At 52.5% G+C, this 18,735-nt stretch overlaps 1 protein-coding gene across 2 annotated transcripts in view; it reads left to right on the forward strand.

Moving 5' to 3' along the window:
* Positions 1 to 10,575: 10,575 nt before the first annotated feature.
* Positions 10,576 to 18,735, forward strand: part of Tmprss2 (transmembrane serine protease 2) — a 29,888-nt gene continuing 21,728 nt past the window's right edge. For both annotated transcript variants that reach the window (XM_023715937.1, XM_023715938.1), the window contains exon 1: positions 10,576 to 10,651. The gene's annotated coding sequence lies outside the window, so the exon portion shown is untranslated. The remainder of the gene's footprint in view (positions 10,652 to 18,735) is intronic.

Here is an 18,735-nt window from a genome sequence, read left to right on the forward strand (position 1 = left end):
GGACCCTCGGGAGTGGCCTCTCAGCCTTCCGATCACCTCTGTTTCCTGAGTCACATCTGCTTCCCTGTGTGCAGGACAAGTGCTTATCTTGGTGACGCTCAGTTGTATTTTGCCACATCCCACGGTGATAAGCAGGACTTTGCGCCCCCCCCCCCAGCCCCAGAGGGTGTAATTAATGGTTCACAGGTGCTCTGCTGGGCTTGCTTTTTGCTTCTACTTCTATACTCATTTTATGCCTCAGACACCCCGTGGCACTTCAAGGCCAGACCCAGCCAGTCTGTGAGGTTCTCCAGGATTTTAAAAGTGCTGCGTTGCTGGCAAGAAATGCCACGCCTGGCTCGCCCACCTCAGCCCCAGAGGTAGCTCGGCTCCAGAGAACTCCGGGTTCACTGAGAGTGAGCTGGGGTCCACCCTAGCATGGCAGAAGGAGGGAGAAGAGGACCCACAGTGGTGTCTTTGTTGGTTTTCTTTCTGACCCCTAGGCATAAGATAAAGTCAAAGGACAATAAGATACAAAACCTATTTGAAGTCACCACCACCTATGCAGAGAACCGCATGGCTCTCGGGCTCAATTCCTCCCAATCCCCTCATGCGTTAGCACTTTCTTATGAGTCAACTTGTCCATAAGACCCGCTGGAAAACTGTCCTGGTCAGTACCCACAACTCAGGGAGACCAATGCGGGAGGCCCCTCCTGTACTTGTGCAACCTAGCCCACCACACACAGCAACCCCAGGAATGGATGTCTGTGTCGGGCTGGCCTTTCCCCAGCCCTAGTGACTTGATAGTGCTGCGAATTCTCTATTCCTTGGAAAAGAGCCTTGCCTGTGCCTAGCTCCTTCGTTTGGTGAATATCATCCTCCACAATGGGAGTATCGCTACCATGCCAACCTGGGGCTAAAGGAAGCAACTCTCTAAGGAGTCTTCAGTGTGCAGAAGGGTGACCTGTGGGGTGGGGGTGGAGTGCAGAGTACCCCGAGCTCTGACACAGATGCTCAGTCTCCACTCCTTGGGCAAAGGGGTTCTCACCCTGTGCTCCCTGGTGCCCACAGTCTCCAGGCCGAGCTCTGTCCCTGCATGGCAACCGTAGTGATCATAGTGATCCCAGTCAATCTTCCCGCCAGCAGTCTCTGCCACTCTGCAGCTCCTGGTGCTGTCTGGGGTCCTAGTGTCCATGACAGCATGGTGCTCCTTGGGCACAGTGCTCCTTCCTGTGTCTTCATGGTGTGACAGCCTCTTCCCCTTGCTTTAACTCACAGGGCACAGGGCACTCCAGGTTTGTGATTTGTTTTTTTGAGGATCCCAGATATTCAAACACTAATCTCTATTTTATTATTATATTTTTTTAGGATTGAAGCTTGTTTCTTTGGTAACTCTCCTTTCTTTTCTTTTCCTTTCCTTTCCTTTCTTTTCCTTTCCTTTCCTTTCCTTTCCTTTCTTTCCTTTCTTTTTTCTTTCTTTCAACAGTACTGGGATTGTATCCAGAGCCTGTGCATGGAGCTCCATCTCGAGCTCTTTTTAAAATGTTTTAATTTTGAGACTAGGTCTTCCTAAGTCACTAAGATGCCCAGGCTGAGCTAGAACTTGCCAACCTCCTGCTTCAGCCTCCCAGAGGGTGCAGACCATTTCTGAAGGACACAGAGGAGAAGGAGGAAGTAGATCTTTTTCTTCTTTACATCAGAATTATTTACTTGTTTTACAGCCAGGACAGAACGACTTTTATGACCTGGGACAGAACCGCTGCTGCCCTTCTTTATGAGTTTTCTTGAGTCATACAGATGAATAAACAGTGTGGCACGATTACATAACCCTGCGGTGGCATGAGTGCCCCAGGACATGGCCTATTGGGGAGCCTGGGGACAGGGGAGGCTGGGTGGGGACCCCACTGGGTGCAGGGGGCTCTCTGTGCTTCTGGGGTTGCTTAGCATTGGGTGCAGATCATGCCCCACATAGACTTTCATTAAGGTGAAGGGCCCCAGAGTTTTGGGGGCTCACTATGGTGCTCCCCACCAGAGGGCTGGCAGAGTCCCATTGCATCCTGCGCCCAAGACATTGTAACCTATGCAGTCACTCTTGCTTTTCCCAGAAAGCCACTACCTCCATCATCATGGTTCCTCTCACCTAACCCCCATCCACCCCAAAGGTCCCAGCTCCAGGTGCTACCCACAGGTGAACTTGGGGACTCAGTCTCCAGTGCCAAAGTTTGGGGTGGCCCTGGATCCAGGGAAGAGGGACCTGAGGTTTTTCTGAGAAGTGCTTGAGCTGCCTCCTGCTTGCAGCCCCTGGATGGCCTCTCCTCTCCCTTCTGGGGGACACGGGGTGTATACCATGTCCCTCACAAAGACACTGAACCGTTTTGAAATGAAGTTAGATCTGCCAGCAGACACGCTTTAAGTGCCCTTGCTAAATCCTAGTGAGCATGTAGCCCGAGATAAGTAATGCTGAACACTGAACTAGTTACTTGGGAATTAATTTTAATCAAATAAATGTCAAACCAAGAAAAGGGAGGGGGGGAGATGATCTGTTGTGTGAATGAAGTCCAAGGACAGCTCCCCTGGCTGCGTCATGGTCATGCTCCAGCCCCGGGCCACAAGCACTTCAGCTACCCAATCTAGCCTTGGTAGGGACAGGTAACAGAGACAGAGCCCAGAGGGCAAATTTACCCACCACCCTGGGGAAGGAAGCCAGCACCTCTGGGACCTGGCCTGAGGCCAAACCAGCACTCCTGATGGGGCTTGAGGTCTCTAAGGTCCTCATCCCAGAGCAGGAACAGCAGCTATAAGTGACCTTCCCATAAGATCTTGCACACTTTCTGCAAAGCAGACCTCAGGGTGGGGGGATGGGAGCTGTGGGAACCTATTAGTGTCTCCAAACCCCTGCAGGGCCAGGCTCCAGGGACCTGGGATGGCCAGTCTTGGTGGCCAGTGCCCAGACATCAGTAAAGCACACTTCTGAGTGTGTCTGGGTGGGCCATGGGGCTTGGACTTGGGGACTGTGCTGGTATCTCTCCCCTTCCTTTTGATTCTCTTCCCCTGTATTTATTCCCTGGCCACTGTGGACTGAGCCAGGCCCTCCGCCATGGTGCTCCTGTCTTGGAGGAGCTACCGCGGACTGGATCTCCTAGAACCATGAGCCAAATAAATCTTTTCCTCCTTCATTCTGTGGGTGTCAGGTGTTTGGTCCCAGCCATGAGAAAGTGACCCACATGGGCCTGACCCTGGGTAGAGCAGCCACCACTCAGCACTCTCTGGCTCCCAGGGGAGCTTCTCCCTGGCTCCTCTCTCTTCCTTCCTGGTTTGGGGACTTCCCACTTTACGGCAAATTCTCAAGGGAGAGGATGATGACCAAGATGCTGCCTGGCCAAGCACTGTCAGGCCCCTGAGCCTTCTTGCTGGATCGTTTGCACCCTTCCCTTTTAGGTGGGCTCAGCTAAAACCCCCCTCACCAGATTCTCCTCCTAGTGATGCTCTGTCTGTGGAGCCCACTCTGCTCCTTCCTCACCTGTCCCCCCTACCGCAACCTCCCCTCCCACCATAGGCTGCACTGCCTGGTCTGCACTCCTAACTTTTTATCTTCTTGCAGTACTGAGGATTGAATCCAGGGTCTTTGCATGGCGTTCCATCCCCGTCCTTTTCTAATATTTGAGACATAGCCTCTCTAAATAGCTAAGATGCCCAGGCTGGGCTTGCACTTGCAGCCCTCCTGCCTCAGCTTCCCTGAGAGCCTAGGTTACAGGAGTGTGCTGGTATATCTGGCACCTACCACTGTCCTGAATCTTGTTTGCGCTTTGACAGTGGTCAGTGAATCGCATCTTCTTTATCCATGGGCTGCAGGTGCCGTGGTCCTGCTCTTCTGGAGAGCGAGCGGACTGGAAGCAGTTCTAGCAGTGACTGCACCTTAAGGGCCTGTACCAGGTGAGCTTCTGCGCCTCATACCCTGACCTGGGCTACCTTTTGTCCAAAATGCCCTGGCTCTGGATGCTGACCTCAGAGGCATCTGTATCATCTGAGCTATAGCAGGTCTCTGGAGATGGCCAGGTTCTTGGAGCTCTCCCCTGGGAGCCTGTGATGTTGGCATTCAGCACTGAGACGACATCGTTCACCTTTTTTTGGTACCAGGGATTGAACTCAGGATCTTGCACTTGCCAGGCAGGTGCTTAAGCAGCTGAGCTCTCTCCCTGGCCCATAATTCATCTGGAAGGAGGAAAACCAGCGTCCCACTGAGCATGGCCAAAAGGAACAGACTTTGCCCCGGCCCTGACAAGGGCCAGCGTTGGGGGGTGGGGCTCTGGTCATGACGGTCACTGACGTTCCCTGACTGGAGTTGGAGGGTGAAGCCCACTGTTCCATCCACTTGGCTGACTCTGGAAGTCATTCATGAGGGATGGGCCGGGTCACTCACGCAGGAGGTCAGCGGCTTCGGCGCCCGGATCCTGGAGCTGCAGAAGTCATCTTGGGTGCACTTGCCATGACTCTGTCAGAGTGGGTGTTTGGCTAGAGCCCAAAAGTGAAGTTCTCGGATGAGGCATGTCCCAGGGTTAGTAGTGGTGGCCAAACCAATGCTATTTCTAGTGCTAAGCGGTGCTCTTCTGACGTATACCTCAGGCTCACTGTCTCCCTGTGAGGATTTACAAGTGTGAACCTGTGCTGGGTGTGTGGCTCAGTGGTATATCTCTTTTTCTTATTTTTATTTTTTTCCATAATTTTATTGAGAGACAAATAGCAATGAGACAGTTTCAAATCAAATTGGTAGGACGGTTTAAATAATTAACACATTGCATACTCTCTTCCTAGTGGTTAATTGCTGTAAAAGATGTAGACATGATATCCTACTTACAAACACTATTAGAACAAATCCTTCTATTCACTAAGAGAATGTAACTATATATTTATCCTAACCATTTTGAATACACAGATACAAAATGGACATTCATCTGCATCCCAGTGGTGTATCTCTTGCCTAGCATGGGTGAGGGTTCAATTCCCTGGGTTCAATCCCCAGGATTGGAAAAAAGGGAGACCAAAGCATATAGTAGTTGAGAAACTTCTGTCTTCACCAGCTGTTCCAGGAGGCAGGAAGTTTCCTGAGATTTTTAGGAAAAGAAGGAAGAAGCATCTGTCCCTTTGTATCAGCAATGGGGCGGAGTGCCAGACGGAGGCAGATGGAGCTCAGGACCTCAACTCTGAGGGAGAAAGGGCACTAGAAAGAAGAACCCCGAATTATGTAAGAAACCAGAAGAGGGGCTGGGCAGATATCTCAATAGAATAAGTGTTTGCCTGGTAAGTGCAAGGGCCTGAGTTCAATCCCCAGTTCTGCAATAAAATAAAATAAAATAAAATAAAATAAAATAAAATAAAATAAAATAAAAGAAGCCCGAGGATAGCTGGTCCACCTTGGTCTGGCTGGGGCCAGGGGCCTCCCAGAGACAACTCTCATGCTCTGAGAAGTGTCTGTCCTCCGTCACCAGAGTGAAGGACCTGCCAGCCCTTAGCCATAGCCGCGAGCTTGACCTGCCAGATCTCTGCTGTGTACAGAGATCACAGGGCACAGATCTAAGAAGACATCAGTGAAGGCAGCAGCACCTGGGGCCCATCGAGGCTATTCAGGCCCCTGCCCAGAGTAGCAGTGGGCTCTGAAGCCATCCACACAATAGGGAGAGCCCACAACATGTCCCACCAGAGTACTGGACAAAGGAAGTGTCCTGAGGGCAGAGCTGTCAAACAGGCCAGCAGAGCAGAGGGATCACAAATACTCCATCTCCTCCCCCACCTGTCCAGGTAGAATCTGGTTGCAAGATGCCTGGTCCCCTCCAGTGCTGGGACCTGGTATGCTGGGACAGTGAGAACTATTGGCAGGCCCTGAGCCAGCCCAGAGGTGGCCTGGCCACATCAGGAAGAGAATGACACATGACCAGCAGAAGGCAAGGAACCAGGAGTGGACAGGGTTTCTTCCCCCATCACTGTAACTCCCCTTGTCACCTAGAACTCCTGTTCTCTGCACTTTCTCCCTCTGGGATTCAGAAAATGGGGTGTGGAGGACTTGGGGTCCCTGGGAACAGAAGAGCTTGGGGTCAGGGTCTCTTGTCAAGCCCTGTGCTGGCTCCTCTGTGCCTCCTTGGTGACGCTGCCTGGTGCCAGGCTGTCTCTGAATGGGAAATCTGTGCACCTATCGAGCAGGAGGTAGTGTAAACCTTGGCCAGGGGATGGGCATGGAGTTCAACAAAAAGGCATTGTTAGTTTTATAGCGGACATGTGGAGCCTTGGAGATCAGCCGAGGGTTTGCCCCAACCACAAGAACAACAACTACGGAAACTGTTTCCTTGTTTGAACTGTGCCCTGCATTCACCTGAAGAACTTGCTGGGACCCTGGGGACGGGAGGGAGTCCCACCTTTCCAGCAGTGGTGTGCAGATCCAGGACCATGTCCCTCTCTTGGGGATGCAGCCAGAGGCCCTTGTGTCACCTTGGCTAAGGGTAGACTCTGTCCCTTGCCTTTTTAAGTGCCTCAGTTTGCTCTTCCAACATGAGCACCTGTGGGAATCTTGGAGCTGGATAACATCAAAATGAAGTGTATAATTCTCTTCTCCATCTTTTTAATTACTTTGATTAATAAAGTAATAAATTAACTAATTTTTTTTTTGTTTTTTTGAGGCAGGGTCTCACTGTGCAATTCAGGCTGGCCTTGAACTCACTATATAACCCACACTGGCCTTGAACTCATGGGCATCTTCCTGCCCTGGCATAATTTTTATTTTAGACATCCGTTTGATGTTGGTTGCTTGCAGGTATTTCCTGTGGGCACGGAGCTTTCCTGGACACTACCATGGGAGTTTCTGAGTGCACTGGAAGACTTTCTTCAGGGAGCATGTGTGGAAGGGGGATTTCTGCGAGTCTCGTACCTTCTTATCATTAGTGCAGGAGGAGGCTGAAAAGTGCTTCTGTATTTGCGCCAATTGGTGGGCTCCCTGACCCTAGCCGGGAGGGTCCAGCATTGGCCATTCATAGCATTGTAGCATGGAGCAGATTATTGCCAGCTGGTGTATGGAAAATGGTTACTCAGGTTTTATTATGACAAAAATAAATACAACATAAAACTTTCATCTTTTTGTGTGGCTGGAGATTGAATTCAGAGCCTTTGCATTGAGCTACATTCCTTGGGTGCTCACCTTTTTAAAAACTTTGAGGCAAGGTCTCCCTAAATCACTAAGCTGCCCAGACTGGACTCAGATCTGTGATTCTCCTGCTTCAGCCTCCCGGAGTTGCAGGTGTGCACCACCACGCCCCACCAGTTTTAGCCATTTTAAATGCACAGTTCAAGGACATTGTTGTGTAGCCATCACCACCCCCGAGAACATTCTCATCTTCCGAAGTGAAGCTCTGTCCCATGAGACCGAGTCCCCAGCCCCACCCTGTCTTTGTCTGTTCCTGAGTGCTGGGGACCTTATGTAAGTGGCAGTATATAGCACTGTTCTTTTGACTTCTTTCACTGGGGTTAGCATCCTTGTCGTACACTCGCACAGTGCCGCTCCTCTGGCCTTCATTCATGCCCACTAATGTTCTATATGCACATGTACATGTACGTGAGTGCATGTGCATGCACGCATGTGGGTCCCTGTTTATGAGGAAGTACCTCTTGCCTGGCATCTGTCCATCTGGGGAGGCAAAGAGGGAGTCCACGGAGGGAATGCAAGGTAAGATCAGGTTGGACCTACAGGCTGACCTGGAGCCTGTAACCATCACAAGGTGTCAGGCCAGGGCTGGCTGTGTGTCCTGGGAGCCAAGACCCACAGCTGGTCCCAGCACAGGCGAGCTGGTAGCTGGGACAGGAAGGGACTGCTGCAGGTTCAGCCACTACTCTAGCTTTATTTCACTGAGTTTCCCCTTTGACTCATACAATCTTTGTTGGGTGCGGGCATCCCCCACAGTCCCATGGAAAGGAAGATCCTTTAAATCAGAACTAAAGAGGTCCACCTGCCACCATGGCTTCCTCCTGTCTCTAACTCTAAAGGCAAAGAAGAGCACTGCCATAGAGGCTGGAGAGTTGTCCAAGTCACCAATGGGAAAGTGACCGCTGTCTTGCCGTGGTCAGGAGGATGGGCCCTGAGTGCTGCAGAGTCCTTGGGGGCATCTGTAGTTCCCTGTGCTTGTAACTAAGGCAGGGACAACCTTGGACCCAGACCTTTAGGAATAAAAGTTTGAGTCACTTCACCATGACCAACCCACTGAGGCTAGAGGCCCTGAGGGGCTTAGAACGATAAGTGGAAGGAAGTAGCTGGAAGTACCAGGAACAGAAGTGAGACTGATTGTCATGCATGTTTATTTCTTGTTTTGTTCTGACTACAATATGCAGGCTTATTTTCCTTCCTTTCCTATCTCCTAGCTGTGTAGTATAAGATGCATTAGCTAGGCATGGTGGTACACACCTGTAATCTCAGCACTCCTGAGTGCTGAGATTACAGGAGGATTACTATGATCTCCAGACCAGCCTGGACTACATAGTGAGTTCAAGGCCGGCCTGAACTGCACAATGAGACCCTGTCTCAAAAAGACCAAAGGAAAAAAAAAAAAAAAAAAAAAAGCGTTGACTTTCTATCATTGTATTAAGCATTGTTCACTTGACAGCATGGCTTTTAAGGGATGGGAGAAGTGTTAACATCACTCCAGGACTTCACCTCCTCTCTGGAGAAGGGAATCTGCACTTTTTTGGTTGCTTGCCAAAGAGGTGTGTGAGGTTTGGCAGAATTATTGTCTTCATTATTGTCTTCATTTGGAGATTAAGCATGGCTTAAGGAGACCAGCCTCTGGAGTGGACTTGCACTGGCTCATCTTACATACCCAGCTGGCTGGGCTCGGGGTGCTTCTCTTTCTGAATGCCTCTGTGGGCTGTTTCTGGCAAGGACAGTATGCAACGTGGGGTCTGTGTGTACACAACCCTCCCTGTGTGAGCCAGCGGCATCCCATCGGGTCCGAGTGGGACAGAGGTGGGAAACAGTGAGTGGGCCTCTCTCTGCCTCTTTCCTTCTAGGGTCCCGACCTTCTCCTGAACCCAGAGCTCGGGCCCTCCATCCCTTAGGGGTGTTGTGCATCCACATCACTGTCCCCCAGGCCTTTGAGCCACCCCTTAGGTTGTGCTGAGCCTACAGCTGGTGCAGGGCAGACTGGTACTGGGACCTCCAAACTCCTGCGAACCAATTCTTTCTGATATACCTCTTATGTTTCTCCCATTGATTCTGATTCTTGGGAGAACCAGCTACTGATGTGGAAGAAAAGGGGAAGTTGGGAGAGCAGAGCAGATAGAGACACCCCACATGGTGTGCAGGTGGCCCTGAGGGGTCATGTCTAGGAGGCCTTGAACACACTGCCAAGACAGAAAAGAGGGAGTGGCCACCAAGCACACCTGGATCTGTCCCCCCCCCCCCCAAGACTGCCCTACAAGGTCTTCTCCTCAGCCTGCTGGGCAACAAGATGGAGACAGGAGGACAGTCAGTTGCCTGGGGCGGCTGCTTTCCAAGAAGGGAGCCAAAAGAGGGAAGGGCAGGAGGCACTTCCCAGGAAGGGACTTTGGGCCCAGGCAGCTGAGTTGCAGCACCAAGCAGGTGGCTTGGCTTGGTGAGCTCCTGTTTCAAAGCAGTTCCTGTTAATGGGAGTGTCAGGCAGGGAGAGACACTAGCTTCCTTCTATCCTCCTGGCTTCTGCAGCAGGTCTGTGAATTGAATTGACATGAAGCAGCAGAAAAGTCACTGCGATTCTTCTCCCAGGCCTGCGGCAGGCCTGGGAGAAGTACCTGAGCTCTGGACATGGTGTCACAGTGCAGGTGAGCGCAGGTGAGCACAACTTTTCTGAATGGGTGTTGGGACGAGAGCCCCTCCAAAGTGTAAGACTCCAACACCCAGATCCTAGGGATTTAACAGTGTGTTTGGCTGCAGAGGGTACACCATACTTGCCAAGCTGGTTGATGTCCAGGCTAATGGTGAAAATGAAGGATTGTAGGAAGCACCCGGGGAGGACAAGACACAGGTGACAAAAGCATCTGGGAGCAGCTACCCCCACCCCCACCCCTGGTGGGGACACTTTCAGAGATGACTTCCTTGGGGCAGCTTGTCAGAGATACTCTAACGTCTGTGATTTCCGGGGAATAACCAGCTCCAAACAGTCGTGCCTTGAGACTCTTGAGTGACTACTCTGGTCTCCGGCAGTGGTGTTTAGGGACAGGGTATATCCTGGACCCCCCTCCCCCCGCCCCCTGCCCGCCCCCAAGGCCATGTTGGCAGAGCCTCTGAAGGAGGGCAGGTCTTTCTGGACCGAGGTGTCTCCCACCCCGCCCATCTCTGCCTGGTGTAGCCTCCCTGGTGCTCCTGTGGGGACTGTGTGAGTGCTTCCCGGAGTCACCCCCTTCTCCACGCAGCTACGGCCCGCGTGGTGGGTATCAGCTCTGGTCGGGCATCTCGGCAAAAGCCTGAGTCCTTGAGTTCAAAACAGCGTCTGTCCTGGACCTGCCCGGCCTTGGTAGCCGCCCCTCCAGGGCTCCGTGACACGGGGCGTGTCTGGGGGTGTAGCCCTGGGCCCTGTGGCACCGCCCCCGGAGGTGAAAGCCGGCTCTAGCCTTGCGGCAGGCCTGGGAGAAGTACCTGGGCTCCCGACACGTCACATCGCAGGTGAGCACAAGTGAGCACAGCGTGCGCTCTGGCTGGGTCCTGAGGGCAGTTTTAGACTCGGGGGGCCTGGGCCTGGACTTGGTGCCCCAAACAATCTGGCAGGGGTGTAGAGCTGAAGCAGATGTGGGCCAAAGTTGCGCTGGTGCAGGCAGATAGAGCACCTTCCTGGGGGCCGGGAGACTCCACTCCACCCCACCCAACCTGTTGCGGGTACTTCCCTTGGGCTGCGTATCTGGGCTGGTGGCCCGCTGCATTGGCTGGAAAGGAGGACACCTCAGGGTTCCTGGCAGGACCAACCCCCATCGCCCACCCTCATTGTCCCTGCCTGGCAGCCTGGGTGCGCCCTTTTCCCCTGGGGCAAGGCAGGGAAGCTCTTTGGTGCTTTTCTTTGTCTCAGAAAATCTCGGTGGCTGGGTGTGTTACCTGAACTCCTTCTGCTCCTGCCTCCCCATGCGGTGAGGAGAAACTGGAAACTTGGAGATGTCAGGGCGATAGGCCGGCTGTGGGACAGGACTGGGCCAGACTGGGCTGGAGCCTGTTGCGTCTGTCCCCAGGTCCCATCCTGGGGACTCAGGAGGGTGGCAAGGGACAGGAGGCGTCCTGTGGGACACCTGACAGCTCCAGCGGAGGAGCTGCCCCAAGGCCTGAAAGTCTGTGTGTCCACACCCTGTGGCCCTGGGTATAGGTGGCCATGGGCACAAAGGGGTGGCAGGATCCTGGGGCTGGCATGGCAGGGGAAGCCTATGTGCCCTGCCCCAGGGCCCAGCCAGGTGGCCCAGATTCCTTTTCAGAGCAGCCCAATCAGCCTGCCTGTGTGGAGTCTAGGAATTGTCTGGGGGAAAAGAGAGCTTGCAGTCCCAGGCAAGCCTTGGACAGTGTTGCCCAGACAGATGGATGGAGGGACGCAGCAAGCATCTTGTCCCAGGACCAAGCCAGAGTGGTGCCTGGTGCTTCCTACTAAGGCTCCAGCCTGCAAGAACTAATCAAGGAGTGGAAAGTTACAGCGGCACGCTCTGTTTGGGAGCCTTTGAGTGAAGTGGGGTTTGTTGACCCAGGTGGAGGTGGGGAAGGCCCACAGGAAGTGAGGAGCGGCTGGGAGAAGGGGGACCCAGGAGTCACTGCAGCAGGAGCTCAGGACTCCTGTCCCTGTGGCCCTCCTGGGAAGGCCAGGTGAGCAGGAGATTTGGGCACCACGCCGCAGTCTCTGGATCCTTCACTGTCAGCTGCCGAGGGGGCAGGCCGTGTGCTTATCATGGACCTTATTTGGGTCCCATGCCACCGACACACACACCACAAGGCAAACTCTGGCCCAGGGCTGCCTCCCTGTCCTGGTGAGCCAGGACATGATAGCTGAAGGAGTGCATTTGGCCAAGGTGATGCCACAACTAACTGGGCCTCAGGGTGACTCTGGTCCAGACGGGCACCACTGCAAGCTCTTTTTTTAAAATTGTATTTGGTACAGGGTCTCACTGTTCAGTTGGAACCCATGGTGATTCTCCTGTTTCAGCCTCCCCAGCACTGGGATTACAGGCATGCGCCACCACCCCTGGACTTGGTCTCCGGCTCAGTGAGCCTGGGGATGGGGCGGCCTACAGTACCAGGGATCAAACCCTGGATCCCGAGCTTGCCTAAATAGGCACTTAGTGCACTGAGCTTTCTCACCAGGCCTTTGCAAGCTCTTTATAAGGTGTTTGACTCCACCACAGGCAAACTGAGGCAGAACAGTTGGGAAACTTACTTGACACCTTCATATCCATTGGGGAGGAAATTGGGCATGTGTGAGGCCAGAGGTCCCTGAGCTCTGAGCAGGTTCCTCATTGGCTGCCACTAAGCAGGCTTCTTTCCCCTCGTCCTCTCTGGCCTGAGATCAAAATGTCACAGCTCATGGAGACAAGGATGCCGTGCATGAGTCCCCAGCCCCACCTGGTGCTTGCTGCCCCCAACCTGAGTCCACCAGGAAGTGGAAACCATGAGCGCCAAGGGAACCCTCACCCTGTGGTCTGAACCCACAGAGAGACTCCTGGGGGATCTTTGTGGTAGTGTGGGGTGATTGGCCTGGCCCTAACTGCTGTGTCACTTGGCCCTGGGCATGGCATCCAGGAGCTTTCACTGTTTCCTGAGCTCCTGAGAAAAACCTGAGCTTGGGAACTTGAGGTGCAGCCTGAGCTTGGGGGCCAGGTGGGGAGGAAGGCAGCTGGTCTCTAGTGTCAGTGTTTTGGGTACTGAAGAGCAGAAAACTCCCTGGTTAGCAAGTGGGGAGGGAACATGGGTCTGGGGAGCCCCCTTGGAATCCAGAGGATGAGTTTGGTGGCCTTTGAGGATCTGGCTGCAGGGGCGCTTTGCGTCACAGAACTGAGCTCTGGTGTTGTGGCCTGAGCAATGTGGCCTCCAAACCCCAAGGTGGAGGCCTCGTGTGAGGAGGCTGACTCTCTCCTCTGTGTAAGAGCCTCTGCCAACCAGCGCCTGGATTCCAGGGAGGACCCCAATGGAAGTCCATTGGTCCTCAGAGTTCATCTCATCATGCTGGGGACCGACATGGCCCTGTGGGTCCCCAACGACACAGAGCTGGACCCAGCCCTGGTTTTTCCAGCCGCCACCAGGGGAGGACAGGCAAAAAGTGCTGTGCTCCTGGGGAAGATATCTGAGAGGACAGTCGAGGCTCTGGGGGCAGGGCCAAGAGGGTGTGGCCAGTGACCTGAGTGGCACACAGGTTGGACTTCGAAGAGGAAAGGTGGCCCCAAAATACAACTTCCTAAAATTTCAGTCCTGGCAAGCAAATGCAGGGCCTCCCCACTGAACTATGCAACAAGTCTGGCTTTGTGTTTTATTTTGAGGCAGTGTCTTGCTAAGGCGGCAAATTACTCAGGCTGGGTTTGAACTTGCAGCCTTCCTGCCTCATCCTCCCAGAGTGCTGCAATTATAGGCATGCACCACCACACCCAGCCAAGATGTGCCCCTTACCCCACCAGCAGGGAGCTGGGGAGGGGTTGTGTGTACACAGTTGAGCTTCAGACATGCAGTGGTGGCTGGGAGGGGCCCAGAGCAGAGACAACCTAGGTGGCCTCTGACGCCGGTGGTGGTGGTGTTTGCAGTGGGGATGGGAGAGCTGGCCATCCCAGGTAGAAGAGGGTCCACAGCAGCGGGGCGGGTGTGTTGAAATATATAATATATAATATATAATATATAGATATATTATATCTATCTATCTATCTATCTATCTATCTATCTATCTATCTATATAATTTTTAGTGTCTTAGAACAATGCAGAAACAGCTTTTCAGGTAAGATTTAGTTGATATACGAAACAAGCCCAGGCTTTGTTCTACTTGTTTGTGCAAGGTGCGAGAGCCAGTGTCAAATTCCCTGCAACATGGCTGCTTCCAGGGCCATCCTGGCAGGGATCTGGTGAGATGAACTCAGGATGTTGTTTTCTAGGGACTGTGGTTTTGGGGATTGCTCTGTGGAAACAATTACAAGAGACACCCTGATGTGCTAGATCCACCAGCGGTGACACATTTTTAATGGATTGGAGTGTTTTGTTTTGTTGAGGTGAAGTTTCATAAATTATCCAGGGTGGCCTTGAACTCATGATGACCCTCTTGACTCAGCTTCCTGAATAGCTGGGACTAAGGTGTGCACCACCACATCTGGCTGAGAGTGACCTTAAAAAAATCATCACATCTCTGCCTGGAGCTAGAGCCCAGAACTGTTCTAGGAGGTGCTAGAGATTCCTCAGACCTTACATGAGGTTTCTTTCCTCTCTCTCTCTCTCTCCCTCCCTCCCTCTCCTTTTTTCTGTGTCTTTTTTGAGACAGGGATTCTCTATGCAGCTCAGAATGGCCTTGAACTCATTTTATAGCCCAGGCTGGCCTAGAAATGGTGGCAATCTTTCTGACTCAGGCTCCCGAGTGCTGGGATTACAGGTGTGCACCACCATGCCTGCCCTGAACTCTCTAGTTGTTGGAAATTTGTTTTCCCTGATTTGAATCCAAGCCTGCATTTCTGTTCATTCTGGTCACTGATACTATACTAACGTTAGGATTTGCATAGACTATGCGGAGTCCCTTTTCCAAGGGGCTGGCCCTTAGATTTGGGGAGAAAAGCCCCCCTGGCCATGGTGTTATCACAATGAAATGTGTGATCACAGTGCCTTGGAACTCACTTTCTTGTTTAACCCTTACAACCACCCTACCTACCTAGTGTCAGTGTTGTCAAGTCACCCGGGGCAAGCCCTGTAGCCATAGCCAGTGGCTTGTGCACAGTGCCAAGGGTCCTACTGTTGTGCTAGATGTGCATGCCTGTGTCTGCCCACTGCCACGGCTTGGGAGGCTGGTGACATACAGGTGTAGGCTTCCCATCTCTTGTTCAATTTCATGTTCCTCATTAGACCTTTGGGACTCAGAAATATTTGAATGCTTTCTTTATATGGTATAAAGCTAGCTAAAAAATAGAAGACCAGATCTTGTTCCTGCCCTGAAAAGTTCGTAGTCTCCTTGGGATAATGACGTATTCACAGAGAGAAACTTGGGTGTTATAGGGAAGGCGTCAGAGTTAGACTCTCTCTGTCTCTCTCTGTGTGTCTCTCTCTCTGTCTCTTTCTCTATATCTCCCTCCCATTTTTTCTCCCCTCAATCCATGATGGCCATTTATCTGGTGGGCTTCTCCTTGCTAACTTGTTCATGTGGTGCTAGGACTGGCAGCTCTTTCATCTTCTAATTTCCAATTAATTACACCAAACCTTGAGGAGGAACATTTTATACCATGAGATTTTTTTGCTTGGTTCTTTTTGCCTTTGTTCCTCAGATGCAGGGTGCTAGCCGATGGTCATGATACAGCCTTTGAGGCTGAAGAAGGGGTGTGGGCACCAGGCCCTTGCATCTCCAGCAAAGGGGACTTTGCTCAGAATGCCATGGGGCCTCAAGGTGCATGTGTGGCCATGGGTACTTTGATATACCCCTGACCCCAAAACAGGCATGGGCACCTGTGAACTTGACTTTGTCCACATTGTTGCTGTCATTTTCAAATAAGCCTCCTGCCAACACATGCTCCGAGGGCTCCAGAGGAGAGAAACTCTAAGATGAAACTGTTCTTGTTTTGAAACAACCTTACTATTTCCAGAGACAGGGATGAAATTCTGCAGCATTACACCAGTGCATGGTGGCCAGGTGGGTGCCTGATGGGGAGTTTGGCTTTCTGAGAAAACAGCCCGAGACAGGCTGAAGTGCCAGGGCTGCGTCTTGCTGCTTTCAGAAACTGGATCAGATGGTTTGGGATCCCATGTGACTTGGGAGCACCTGCTCAGAGATGCATGGATCAGGATGTGGGTTCTGGGGTCTTGCCGGCCACACCCTTCCCAGTCCCAGAGTGGGGACCCCCTTCCTTTCCTTGGGGCTGTAGGAAGCCCCAGGCAGTACCCTCAGCTTCTGCCCGAAGCCCATGTTACTGAGCAGGGCACCATCCTACTGTGGGCTGCAGAATGGCTGGGGCGATAGGATCACATGGGACCAGCTTCCAGGTCCTGTGGCTTTTCTTTGACAATTCCCATCGGTGGTTCTCAAGCGTTCCTTCCCTTCCCGGCTTCCTTCTTTCCCGCTGTTAGGGATCTCGGATGAATAGCAAGCATGGGTGTTGAGCACTGAGCTGCTGTTCCTTTCAGAGGGCTCCTCCATTGGGAAAGCTGCCAGTGGGATTGAATTTTCATTTCCTGAAACCTCAGCTCAAGCTGTAACTGGTGAGCTGGCCAGGAGTGGCCTGGAGTCGGAAGCGCTGCCACAGGGAGCAGGGAAACCAGAGGGGGCGAGCAGCTGTTTGCCCAGGCAGGACTCTGCCAAAAGTCATCTTGGCTGGGCAGTGCTCACTTTTGCTGGTGACCCGGGGAGCAAGATTTGTTACACCGGTGTGTGTCCACCCTTAGGGTCCACCTGACCCAAACAGACCTAGGGAAGGGTATCAACTTGTGACTGCCACACCGATCCAAATGTGTTACCCCTGGACCTCAGCTGGTTTTCTCTCCTTCTCCCCAGAAACCTGTTGGCTTTGTTATTCATCTTAAAAATAGTCTCAGGGCTCTCAACATGACTTGGTTCTACTAATTTCCCTGCACACAAAGAGTAAATAAATGGTGTGGCTCATTTTTACGGTGACATGTTCAGAGTTTCACTCATAGTTTTGTTCATCACAAGGTATTTGGGTTTTTTTCTGCCTCACTGGTTTAATGATTCATTAGGTATTAAGTTTTGCAGCAGTGTCTGTGGTATTTGGGTCCCGTGGACTCTGGAAACAGTGGACTTTGTGTTGGGGCTCAGGAGCACTTAGCAAATGTGATGTGGAAATGCACAGGCCAGGCCCCTATTCCTTGGCAGGAGGTTAAACATTGCTCAGCTTAGTGACTGCTTTGGTGTCCCAGAAATGGGGGCCCGGCTTTCTGCATGGCAGGCACTTTGCTCAGATGAACTCCCTGGTGCCCCAGAGGCCAGGACAGGTACAGACTTCCTCTGGATTGTGGCTCCCAAGTAGCAGAGCTTGGGTCTGCACCCAGAGGGTCACGAGCACCCTGCCTGCCCTTGCAGAGCTCCGGGATGAATGGCATGAAAAGAATCCAGCTCCATGTGGCTCTCTGCAGAGCCCAGGGCCGCCTGCTAGCTCATGGGCCCTTAGTGGGAACATGGCTTTGTGGAGGATGACTCCCAAAAGCATGTCTTAAACTATTCCTTGGTTGCATTAGCCTCACCCTGGAAGCATGGAGAACAGCTCTCAGTGAGGGAGATGTTAAAGAAACATGACTCAGTGACTATGGTTAAGGCCAAGGAAGGAAGGTTTGAGTTTTGAGGACCATCTCTGCAGTGGGGGAGAGAGAGATTGTTCTGACTCTGCCTGCAGAAGGGAACGCAGGGTTTCACTGCCTAGGAGCACAGTGTCAGTGGGTGGGAAATCACTGAGAGGTGACACTGATGGGGGGGGTCCCAGAGAAACTGACCCAACAGCACTCTTGCTGAGGCACGCCACAGGATGGTCCTGTGGTGGGTGGGAGATGGACTGACTTAGCAGGCCTCTCTGCTAAAGTAGCTTTCACAGGAGAACTGAGTGAGCACCACGTGAGCCCTCCAAGGCTGGGTAGGAGGCGAAGCTGTGTCTGGAGGACCATGCAGGGAGGGGGCGCTGCACCATAGCACTGCACAGCGGCAGAATCTCTGGATGTTGCCATCACCTTTCTTTTTCTTTTTTCTTATTTATGTATTTGGTACAGGGTCTCACTGTGCAGCTCAGACTCATAGGGATCCTCCTGTTTTCAGCTTCCCCAGTGCTGGGATTACAGGCATGTACCACCACACCTGGACTCAGTAGCTGGCTCAGCATGCCCCATGGGCAGAGCTGGTGCGGTATGCAGGGCAGGGGATCAGACCCTGGTCCCTGTGCTTGCCAAAGCTATCTCTCCGGTCCCAACCATTGATTTTCATGTGTGGCTGCAGACAGAGTAACCCCTGGGGTTCTATCCATGACTGCCAGTCTTAGTGTCTGTCAAAGTAATTAGCTCCCCATGTATTTCCTGTTTGAATTTGGGGTAGAAAATGGAGTAGGAATGGCCACGTTTATGAAGATTATAAAATGTATGTAGTTATTAAACTGTGGAGGTCCTGCATGTTTTACTTTAAGGAGTCCAATGTGTCCTCCCTCTGGTATTGAGTGTTGGACCTCTGCCCTGTCTATGGCTCACTGCTGCACATGCACAGACACCAGGGGTGAGGGGACCCCTAGTCACACCACTGGCCTAGGTGACCGCTGCTGAGCTGTGCCTGGCTGCAGGCTCTACCATGTCCCCCCCTGAGCACACAGCATCTGTTGTGAGCCCTGATTTTCCCAGGAGGATGGGAGGGGCCCGTGAGCCTCAGTTTCGTGCCCTGGGACACCTCCGAGAAGTGTCACTGCCAGGGGGTGGTCAGGAGCTTTGCCTGTTCTTGCCCACTCTTGAACTTGGCAGGTGTTGAGGTTTCCTTCTTATGGTTTTCGCATGTTCCTAGCTCACTGATTCTCTTTTCTATTGTGTTTCTTTTCTTTTTCTCCTCCTCTTCCTCCTCCTCCTCCTC

The sequence above is a fragment of the Octodon degus genome, unplaced genomic scaffold, assembly GCF_000260255.1.
Source record: "Octodon degus isolate 3935 unplaced genomic scaffold, OctDeg1.0 scaffold00045, whole genome shotgun sequence".
Taxonomy (NCBI): domain Eukaryota; kingdom Metazoa; phylum Chordata; class Mammalia; order Rodentia; family Octodontidae; genus Octodon; species Octodon degus.